Source organism: Larimichthys crocea, chromosome XVI (genome assembly GCF_000972845.2).
Source record: "Larimichthys crocea isolate SSNF chromosome XVI, L_crocea_2.0, whole genome shotgun sequence".
Classification (NCBI taxonomy): Eukaryota; Metazoa; Chordata; class Actinopteri; family Sciaenidae; genus Larimichthys; species Larimichthys crocea.
Genome location: NC_040026.1, coordinates 17,768,172 through 17,778,931, shown reverse-complemented (window position 1 = coordinate 17,778,931; position 10,760 = coordinate 17,768,172).

The following is a 10,760-nucleotide window of genomic DNA, read 5'->3' as shown; positions in this document are numbered from 1 at the left end:
ATGAGAGGTGATGACGCTTAGAGAAATGGGTGGTCCAGGTCTGAAGATTGAATTGTATTTAACTTTTTGTGGTACTGCTTTGCAAACACATTTCCGATATATAATATGTTATACTTATACTGTAGTGTTATATAGATCTCCAGTGTGTTGCACCTTGGCATAGACAGATACTTTAATGGAAGAAGTATTCAGAGTACTTTACTAAGTAAAAGTAGCAACACCACATTGTAAAAATACTCTAATTGCACTACATTAAGTGCAATGCATTTTAAATTGTTAGTATAATAAACACCAACTGGCCACTTCATTGGGTACACTTATACAGTCCAATGTGATCCAATACAACAACTCAACTCATAAATTCAACTTTTACAAGGCTTTTATTGAGTGATTCATTTAACTATTATGTTTACAAGTGAGGTTGTAGTCTAAACTGGACTGCATTACATTGGCAGGTGTTTTTAATATTATGGCCTTCTGAATACAATATTATATTAAAACACCTCTAAGTATAACATAGTAGTTCAATTAATAACTCTCTGATTGTGTCAACAAAGTCTTACCTATCTTATCTATGGCAGAGTTGTTGTATTGGATCACATTGGACTGTACAATGTGCCTAATTATTATATCACTGGATTACAATTATTGATACATTGATGTGCAAACATAATGTTGCAGCTGGTGAAGGTGAAGTGAACTGCCTCGGTTATTCTATAATAATACATCTTCATTTATTAGCTGATTGATATTTTGTGGTAATAGGTGTGTTAATTTGCAACATAACTAATGAGTCAAATAACTAGTGTAGAGTACAAAGTATGCCTTCCAAAATGTGGAGGAGTAGACGTATAAAGTAACATGATCTAGAAATATCAAGTCCAAGCACCTCAAATTTGTACTATACAGACTTATAGTAAATGTACATTACACCACTGGTGGTTTCTTTATGGAAGCATGCATTGGTGGAAAAAACACAAAAGGTTTTTGCAGCTTAGTTTTAAGATATTTTATACTTCTCCAACTACAAATTATTTACTCAACTACTTCATTTATTTTTAAGAAGAAGAAGGAAAGGCTTCATTAATCCATCAATGGGATTTTTAACTCAAGATCTACACATTTAAGCCAGAAATACAGCCGCAAACACACAAAGGGCTTATAGAAATGCAAATGTGGAGTGATTGTGGAGTGATAGACGGCCATGTAGTGGTGTGCTGGGAGCGCTTAGTAGTGCAGCAGTGCACATGAGGTGAACCTGTCATTTAACACAGATAGTTAGAAAGCTACAAATACAAACCATGGGATCATTTAATAACATAAACCACCCAGCAGTATATAATATAGGTAAAAATTAGCTGCAGCTCAACCAACTACACCAACAACTAATGTTACTTCCACATGAATATCAGGAGCAAAAATAACAATAACAACATTAAAGAGTTTGAATGCATGAACTTTACTCGTAATGGAGTATTTTAAACCGTCATAAGTAAAAGATCTGATATCTTCCACCACTGACCACTTCTGCATTCATTATGTTGCACCACTCATTTATTTGGTGTTGTTATTTGATTTAACACACATCTGAAGCTCTTAAACTGTTTTACTGGTTTCAATTTATCTAGGTTACTTACCACAACTGAGGAAATCTACATGTATCATTTTAAGAGATGTGGTAATAAAAAAAAAAGGGCTCCCGGAGAGGCTATTGGTCCATAATCAAAATCAAACTAGAAACAAACTTGAACTCAAAAGGACACTTACATAAGTTTTGTTGTCCCTGGCATGCAAGGCAAATAATAGAAAAAAGAAATCATGACTCCTGCTGCCTCTGTTGGTGACCATTGGTGCATGCTGGTGATGTGCATGTGCCTTAAACACACAACTAAAAGAAAATGTTGAAGTATGAAATCTGGCAGTCCTGAGGGTCAAAACACAACAGCATTTGAGAAAACACGACAGCGTTGTCGTGTTTCGACCCTCAGGAATGAATAAAGCAAATGAATGGAGCAAATACAGAGAGTGAATAAAGCTCTTGCCCTTTTTTGCTTCGATTCTGGTGGTGAAATTATTATATAAGTACGGTGTTAAGGATTACAAGCTAACAATGTTGAGGTGGCAATATAATCATTGAGAGCCACAGGCCACCAGACAGACACAGCAGTCTACAGAGAGCACCAGCAGCCAAGCATGGGTGGCTGATTCAGCACCGAAGACAGCTTCTCTTTGCCTGCCTCTGTGTGTGTGTGTGTGTGTGTGTGTGTGTGTGTGTGTCGCTAATTATCAGCCATCCCTGCATGTAAATCTGCATGGCTTTATACTCACCAAATTATGTTTATTTCTAATTCTGGACGCTGATAGAATTCCTCTTATCAAGCCAGCTCAGTGTTGTTGTTGTTTTTTTTGCATTAACAGCCTGTGTACAGTATGCAACATATTCCACCACTTTGAACTAAGTATAGAAACAACTCGGAACAAAGGAATGGCAACGACTACAAGTAATTTCTGCTTCTGGCCCGAGCAGATATGATGTGAGCAGGACAATTGTGGCGTGATAATTAACAAGCCAGATGCTGGATAAGTGAACGTCCATTAAAATTCTGCCTTTGGCGCTGGATTTCATGAATATTTAAGATAATATTCTCAAACAAACCAGTTCATCCTTGACAAAACTCAGCTGAAACACAGCATCTATCTATCTATCTATCTATCTATCTATCTATCTATCTATCTATCTATCTGTCTGTCTGTCTGTCTGTCTGTCTGTCTGTCTGTCTATCTATTCTTAAAATGAATCATTATGGCAATTTAACATGCAAAAAATTAGATATTCTGTCAGAGGCAGAGTAGATCTGCACACCATGTCCCAGTTTTCTTTAGTGGCAGTTGTCTGCAACAATCATGGCTGGCCTTCAGCAGCTTGTCAGTGCACTGAAAAGCCTCTGCCACTCACGTCACATCACTGCAACAATACTGTGTTGTGGTGCAGCAGGTAATTATGCAAATGAAAGACCATCTTATTTTATCATAAATGCATGAAGAAGAAAAAAAAAGCTGATAAGGACCTCTCAAGGGCTTCTCAGTGTAACTGTGTGTGCCAAAGATAGAGTTAGTATCTGCTTTAAAACGCAACTGTGAATTACGAGGGTGACCTTACTGCATGTTGTGTAGTGCTGCATGTATACGATATCTATAGCTCATATAATTTATGTGATCACAGCTCTTATTTTACATACACTGCTGCATCTGTGTGCATGTCACAGATCTGATTTCATATTATGCAAATCTTCTCAGTCAGGCAGTTAGCAGCCACAAGTTTTGGTGTTCTTTATTGGATCGCACATGACCATTTTGTGTATAATGTATGCAAGTTTCAGACCCATGACTCGTTACTGGAATATTTCACGACAAACAGAAATATGGAAGACAAATAAAAGAAGAAATATAGTCACATCCGTTGCTCTCCTGTTATGTCAGAGCTCGAGCTGGTACCTTTTTTTTTCGCAGCATCATCTTTTATTAACTGCTCGAGGCAACTTTCTTCGCTCTACTTACGGCACACTATCCTCCATCCACTCACTCCTTCTCTGTCTCTTTTTACACACAGATGATAAAACCTATACACCCTGGAGATTCTGTACATTTGACGTCACATGTAAAACTCAAAATAGTTCTGAACTTGTCTTGGTTAAGAAAATAAAAACAAATAGAATTACGTTCGCTTCCACATCTGTAAAGGATGCATAAACAAAACTGTAAAACAGAGAAAAGGGAACTTATCAGCCCAAGTAAGTCTACTTCCACGCATCCCCCTGCAGCTCTGGGCATCTGAATGCATTTCCGCATCTGTCACCTAAAATATATGTTGCACCATTCACTGCATCATCATCTACAGTACAGCAATATGCATTTGTGTGTGTGTGTAGTGTATGTATATCAACTTCAATTGCGAGGAGCAAGTGATGGGGATTAGGATCCCGTCTGTGGAAGGCGTGCGACCTGATATGACTCTCTTTAATCTCCCCATCCACTCAAATTAGCATAACCCCCCTATGGTTTCTGTTCTTCCCGTCTTTCTCTTCTTCTCCTCGCTCATTTTAAAATCCGTCTCTCTACACACTCGCCACTAGTTTAGTCGTCATCGCTCATCATCTACGCCAACTTTGTTGCCTCATCTATTTCCAGTAGAAAATGAGCCATCTCTCAGCAGGCAGTATAGTGAGACAGCTGACGTCAGCAGTTTCTCAGCACAGGGGTGGCCAGAGATTTTAGTTTTTGCTGTGGGAGGCTTTGGTTAGGCTCCGCTAGGTTTGTGGGTTTATCTGGAGTCTGACAGGTTCCCATGTGGCGCTGTTTGGCTACAATTCAGCACAGATCCTTCTCAGCAATAAGAACAAAGAAAGTAATGGTGATGCTGACTGTCTTTGGAAGGTTGCTCTCATACTGCAGCACAATAAATAAAAAAAAGCACAATTCTTCTTAATTATATGCATTAACACTCCACTGACAGGGTCACTGGGACCATAATTAGAACATTATTCTGTGAAATGACCCTGTTAATTCAAATGTTATCCCTCTATCATCTTAGCACCAACTTCAAAAGGAAGTGCAGGAAAGTAAATGAAGTATGCACACATCCAACACAGGGCTCGGGAATCCTCTCTGCATGGTGCCAACAGATTTTTATTAAACAAAATGAGAGTCCATCTGGGAAACATTAAGTTGCAATAAATGCATTAGTCAGCTGCTGACATCAACCTAAATGTATTATTGGTCTCAGAGGGTCCAACATCTGAAGTAAGAAATAAAGTTAAATATAACTGCAATATAGTGGTAAATTTAAAGGTTACAACACTTTTACTATATATATATATAAACATTTAAAAAACTTATAGTCGTGAATAAATCACGGTCATTTTTAATGTGCTTATTTCCATATTCAGAGACTGGAACAAACTACAGTAATAGTGGCTCATAAAATAAGCTTTATTGGTGGATAGATCTTTTTTTTCCTATATGAGAAAATGCCTTACTAAACACAATAATGTAATATAAATGCAACACAAAACAGTTCATTAAATACTCAAATAAATCCATGTACGTTGCTAACTAAAACGAATAAGAGTGTTAGGGTGAAAAGTCAATATTTGAGCTTACACTACGTAACAGCTTGGTGGGAATAAAGACCTGAAGAGAGGCGTGGCAGGTGCAGTCTTAGTGGGGAGTTCTCCATCAACTTTACACATCAAAGTCTGTTTACAGGTCACATGCAGTACTACTGCATATCTGAGAAAAGTTGTACAAAGTTTTCTGGCTCCAGAGAGAGCTGTGTGAGATCTGATGAACTGGCTCAAGTGACGTCACTTGAGTAGAATATACAACTGTTCTCCCGTAGAGAGATGATGGGGTGGTGGACAGCCACGTAACAGTGTCCTCGGGGGCAGTTAGGGGTCCGGTGGCTTGCTCTAGGTTTTGACAAGGAAGAAGCAAGAAAGAATGTGTGGAATATAAAACACAGTATCTTTGTTTCTTCTGTACTTTTTAAAACCATCCATACAACAATGCCAGTGCAACGCTAAATCAGTGGTAGCCTATATTAAAGATCAAACTAAGCATGTGATTTAGAGACTACGTTCAAATGTGTGCCAGATGCTTTTAGCACCCTGAGTTTCCTTATGCCACTAAAGTCTGAGACACAATGCATAATTCAGATTGTGATTAAAACCACGAGTTGGTCGTAACAACTCATTTTCAGGATCTTGCAGACTCTGCGCTTGTCTGTGCAAAAAAAACAAAAAAACATGCACGTCACTGAGGACATTCACCACATGTTATCTTGTCGTATGCAGCAGGGTTTAGGATGTAAATCTCTTGCTTCCCAACTGAGCCTTGGAGCAAGCAGAGCCATCATGGCTGGGGTTTATGTACTTGGAGTTCTGTCGTTCTCTGAATGAAAAGCTGACATGCTGGTATAATGTTCCTCTTTTTGCCTTTGCACAATGTTAAGTGATGGAAATAACCATGTTAGACACTGTGCCGCAGAAGGTTTCAAGGGCAAGACAGGAGGAAAACTATTTGATCCTTAGCTAAAAAAAAATTTAGTCACTTCCTAGTCCTTTTCTATTTAAATGGGAACGCTTAATTTAAAGTCTTTCATGTAATAAACACCCACAGATCCCTACTGTATCTGGGTCAAACATTAACCTACTAATTCCTGATAGGAGACAAATCTCTTTCATGATGTAACAAGCAAACTGCTCGTGTGCCTTGTTTTTTATTTATCACTTTACCGTAAGCCTGCTCCTTGTGGAATACATGGCCCACTTTCTTTCTGAATGCATTTGTTTCCTATATGTGTGGTGGATCTGTTGCTTTTTTCATTCTTATGTCTTCTTTTCTATTTTCATGACCAAAAAAAAGGTTCTGACTCTGTACACAGAGTCTGCTGACAATATGAAAACTGAGTCTCCATTGCACAACTGATGTTCAAACCTCTCCATCAGGTTAGCTGTGAATTCTAAAATATATAAAAGGTGTGAAGTATCACAAAAAGTATGATGCAAGTGAGGCTTTCAGGGTGTCGGGGAGATAGGATGTGAAGAGAGAGTTTGGTGAGAAACAAGACTGAAGAAAGAAAATGATAGATCAGACTAAATTTGATTTATTTAATTTGGGGTAAGACTTTAAAAAATAATCTGTTTCAGCCCAAACCCCTAAAATGAAAGGAGATTATTTTTTTGTTCACAGCCGGATATAGAAGGCAGCGTCATCAGATATTACTACAAACAGTATGTTATGTAATATCTGTAAACCAGAATAGGCATCACAAGACCATAAGCATGTAAAAAAAAAAAAGATCTTGCTGTGAACACACGGGAATCAAAGGTGTGAGTATTACATTTAAACAACAGATGCTATTCAGGTTAATCAAAGATTCAGTCTTATTCATGTTTGTGTTGTGAGGCAGAAGCAAACAGTGAAACAAAGTGACAGGTGCAGCAGTCACAACCCAGACATTAACCTCATTATAACAGAATAAAATGATTATAACTTAATAACAGCAAGAAATTAAATTGCTGGACCTTAACCTGATTACATGAGAATGATTCGGACCTGATTATAGCGAGAAAACCATATTATGTGCTGCCTCACACGCTACATAACGTGGACCATTACACGCTCAATGAGCTGTCCCTGAAAGATGAATACAATGTAGTTAGCCAAGAGAACATGTGGTCCCTTAAGATACACTTTCCTTTATATGATAAAGTATTTATAATGTGCATCAACTATGTATGGGAAAAATTACTCAAGAAATTGTTTCTATCTGGAGAGGCTTCTTTCCCGCCTCCTGTATCTAGGTTACTGTGACACAAAACTGTGCCTTGGGTTTAGTCTTATTTACAACGATACACTCTAGAGATGTAGTTCAACAAGGCTGAGAGAGTCTACAGCTGGCTCGTGGAGGCTGTTCTATGTACAGAAGAGCTTTGAGCTAATGTGCTACGGTTAAAGTTTGATGTTTATGCTGCTATGTTCATAAGTGCATACTGTAAGTACAGCTTTGGCTGACGGTAACATCATTTGCATGCCAGTCAAGAAAATTTGACCTGCCAATGAAGTGAAAGTGCCAAAAACTGCAGTTCCTCATACGTCCACTTGTGGCTGGCTACAGAACGAGTCAATCTCCATTAGTCTCCATATTAAAACAACAACTTCACAGCAGAAATAAATGTTTACAGCCTGGTATATCAAGGCTTACAGCTATGCATGAGTAACAGCAACTCAGGTGCTCAAGACGATCCATGTCTTTACTCACATTTAGATCAACTGACCAGACTCTGAGCTTCAAAACGGCTCTTCAGAAACCAGTGGGTGACATCAGAGATATGACGTTTACATAATATATTTATGCTGTCTATGGTCTGTATTGATATTAAAAACTGATGGAGTAACCAGTGTCAATGGTAGGAGAAGGTAAACTAATAAACCAATAAAAGACTTTTTTGAGTATTTCTTCCAAGCCTGTAATTTTGCTCGTAACCAAAGTATGCATTAAACGACCGTGTTCACAACTACATCCCTGAAGGTAACTGTTTACTCGCTGTTTGCTGCTCGGCTACATTTCAGAGGGAAATATAGTTTTGAACCATTGCAGATAAAGATGTTGCAGATTTTGACACAAATGAGACAGAAAAGTCATTTTTCACTTCGAGCCAAAGTCAAAATAATTTGCTCAAACAAATGTGACGTCTATATTTAGCTCTAGAGGCAGATCTACTGTGCCAAGTGGTGTCTGTCCACAGACTGACGTGTGTGCCTGATCATACGCCTGTTTTTGGTAAACGCTATGAGCTAAAATTAAAACTACCAGATGTTGAATGTGTTGCTGTTTTCTCTGCTCGTGAGAACCAGCCTGAAATTCAATTCTTTTGGTAGGATGTTTGGTTTAGTTCTGCTTTAAGTGTTTAGCATAAAACTCATTTTAGGGGCAAGGGTTGTGGATAGACTGCATTTACTGCAGAAAACTGTGTGTGTGAGCCCACAACAGCAAAATAGCATGCATGCTGAACAAGGACAAACCAGTCAACATCACAACTGTAACCAAGCTTTCTCTCATTTTAGATAATACAGTAGCAAACTTGCGATCTGTGGAGGTTTTAACAGCTTGTGTCAGGTATTTTCTCATTGTACTCTTGTGTGTATTTATGTGTGTTTATAGCTGCTGCACACACAAATCTGTGTGTATGAATGGATGGGAAATGTGTGGATTCACATTTGTTGGCAAGTGAGAAGCAGCTTGAGAAAGAAAAGACCAGATGTCACAAGTTATGATCTATATATAACTATGATCATATGTGGTAGCGTGAGATGAGATGACTTAAAGACGTGTTAAGTGAGTTTCTCTTTGTTAAGACACCTCATATTGTAATGGCACCAACTTTAGATGGCTGACTATTTTTATCAATGCCAAGTTAATGCTGTATTCTTGTGGTAGATCATCCCTTCAGTCTTAAAGATTGATTTTATAGGCCATGATAAAAAAAACGGTCATATGTGATGAACATTTTCCAAAACATGTAAGTTTTTAGATTGAAATCCACATTTCAAATTGCAACTGGTTTTATACTAGGTTTAGGTTTAATCTCTGCTGTCCACCACACAAAAAAACAACACAAATAATTAATAATTAAATAGAATAATTATCTGTCAAATACAATGAGAATGTACAATGCATCAAGCTCAAGTAACCACTGGCTTCCTCGCAGGGTAGAAATGTAATGGTTCACAGAAACAGCACACTTGAACCCCAAAACACAAAACAAAAGGCAGTCGGATTAAGATAAAAGAGTCAAAAGGGAGGCAAGGGTCAAAACCAGGAAGGCAGCGAGCAGATAAACCTATCTAAAGAGGTTATGTGGAGAATCATCAATCAGAGGGGCAGGCAGGCAAAACAAAGGCTGAAAAGCTAGGATAAATGCAACCTAGACAATTTGGCAAAGAACAAGGAAAAAATAGGTTAGTATATATACTGCAAGACTAATGAGGGAAATGTGGAACATGTGAGCAGGTGGGCGGGAAAGGTCAGGTGATAGGAATGGTGGGAAAAGGGTTAAAGCCGGGAAGGAGGGAGTGGCTGGATCTGAAACAACGAGTTAGTAAAGAAAACAAGAGCACACTGAATGAATACGCGGAGCTGGTTGAAGTCATGACAAGGAACCCGATTTAGAAACATATATTCACCAAGGCAGTTAAAAGGAATTAAGACAAGATATTAGAGAACATAAAAAGACACATTTGCATGTCTTTTTTAAGTCTGTTAAGTAAATAGAAGATAAAAAATAAGATGGAATAAGAATAAAACAGGAGAATACAAATCACAGTGCAGTGTGAAACATGAATGAACAGCCCCGAATTTAATTTACATCTAACAAAGATGATTTTAGTGCAGAAATGGGAAAATTAATATGAGTAAGAAACGCGTTTTTGATCCATTTTAAGCATATTAGTACTACATTTTCCACAGAACTAAAATCCTGTTAGGAGCAAACGACTCTAAAGAGATACCATGCCATAAAGAACAATAAAGTCTATAAACCCATGATGGACCAGCAGACTCATAATATAGCCCTATAAGTGTCTCCAGGAGAAATGGAGTGATATTTTTGGAGAAAAGACGGATTATCAGCAGTTATTCTGTGTGTGTGTGTGTGTGTGTGAGAGAGAGAGAGAGACAGGCAGAAAGGATGGGCAGGTGGCCAGAATGACATTGGGGTTTGTGTTGGACATGCCAAAAGGGGTTGGCACTGCCGTTTGCTGACTCACACCCCAGCCCTACAGGGATTAGAGGGACAATAGACTTCCATTTCTTTTTAATGAGTGCTACAGCTATAGCCTTACAGACATATCATCGTGCAGGAATACATTTACTGACAGGAGAAACGAGTCGGGGACACAGGCCAAATGACCCACTCTGGTAAAGTTACAGAAGCCCTTCAGTTTAAACTATTGCCAACAATAATGTTAAATTCAGGTGGTGGCACACCTCATTGCTACAACTTGGAGAATATACAGTACATATATATATGTACAATCTATATACACTGTATATATGTATGTATACTGCATGTAGTAGTTTACAGTTAGTGAATGGTGGGGAACTCTCCATGGTGCTGAAACGTTGCCAAGTGCCCATTCTTGTTATCCTCTTATACAATTCTTATTATTATTTGGGCTACATTTTTTATTTATAATCA